Source organism: Mandrillus leucophaeus, unplaced genomic scaffold, assembly GCF_000951045.1.
Source record: "Mandrillus leucophaeus isolate KB7577 unplaced genomic scaffold, Mleu.le_1.0 Scaffold338, whole genome shotgun sequence".
Classification (NCBI taxonomy): domain Eukaryota; kingdom Metazoa; phylum Chordata; class Mammalia; order Primates; family Cercopithecidae; genus Mandrillus; species Mandrillus leucophaeus.
The window spans coordinates 1,284,337-1,285,664 of NW_012103565.1; the positions used below are offsets into that span (position 1 = coordinate 1,284,337).

Genomic DNA, 1,328 nt, shown 5'->3' on the forward strand with positions numbered 1-1,328 from the left:
TCATCGTGTTGGTTTTTCTGCCCCAAATTGGCTGGGGCTCTGAAATCATGGCTTAGCTCCTTCACCCACCTTAGGTGGGAGAGCCTGCTGTGAATGGGCTGGCCGTTTCGCCTAGGTGGGCATCCTCAGCCGGAGTCTTCGGAAGAAGAGGGCAGGAGACTCAAGTCCTGCCTGTTGACAGACTTCCGGGTGCTGGACCTACCTCAGTGCTGCCTGTGCCAGGGCCCCTCACAACCACTCTCTGCAGTCCTGGGCTTTAGATCAGCCGTGCCTGCACTGCCTCTTGCTGCCTGGTGCCTGCCAGACTAGCCCTCCTCCCAGAACTGGCCAACGGGTGTGTCCCCAGAGCACCCCTCCCTAGCAGTGGGCATGTCTAGTTGAAGGTATCTGTCATTCCAAAGGAAATTCCTGGACAAGTCTCAGGATATGACAAGCTCAGGTACCCCTTTCTAGAATTTTTGGGCAACGATTAATATGATTGTCACTTTAGATATAATTTGTCACTCACAATTTGCAATTTAGTTGCATCATTTATTTAATCAAAGAATGTTTACTGAGCACCCATCATGTGCCAGGCACTAGAGGACACAGTGGTGAATAAAACAGTCTCTGCCTTCAGAGAGCTTATAATCTAGTGAAGGAGACAGACAATAAACAAATATATAAGATGAAGCCGGGTAGCTAAGTCCTACAGACACTTCACTGAACACACACATGCTCAATGTGGTTTCCAAGGCAGCGGCTGTAACCGTTTACCATTGACTGAATAAACTGCCGTGCACCATTCCAGTGCCAAAATTACTGCCAACTCCCCAGTGCCCAGTAATCCCCCACGAGGCCAACAGACTGTGAACGAGGGCACCTCCAGCTGTTGCAGGCTGTTTGGTTTAGGAATCTGGCCCTGGAGCCTGGCTTGAGACCTGTATAAGGTTGAATAAACACCTTATTTGCATTTCTAAAGCCCCCATCAATGGCACTGAGTGGCTGGGGAGCTGGGATACTGGTCTGCCAACCACACCCACATGATTCAGTGGCAGAAAACTCAGGTGAGACGGTGCATCACACACACAACAAAAACACATCCAGGGCACCGGCTGACACCGTGAATAAAGACCAGATCTGGGCTGGGCGCAGTGGCTCATGCCTGTAATCCCAGCATTTTGGGAGGTCGAGGCAGGTGGATCACCTGAGGTCAGGAGTTCAAGACCAGCCTGGTCAACATGGTGAAACCCCGTCTCTAATAAAAATACAAAAAAATTAGCCAGGCGTGGTGGCAGGCATCTGTAATCCCAGACACTCAGGAGGCTGTGGCAGGAGAATCATTTGAA

General features: G+C 50.6%; 1 protein-coding gene across 1 annotated transcript in view; it reads right to left on the reverse strand.

The window, feature by feature from the left end:
• The window catches only part of FAM124A (family with sequence similarity 124A), a 61,104-nt gene that overhangs the window by 38,955 nt on the left and 20,821 nt on the right, over positions 1–1,328 (reverse strand).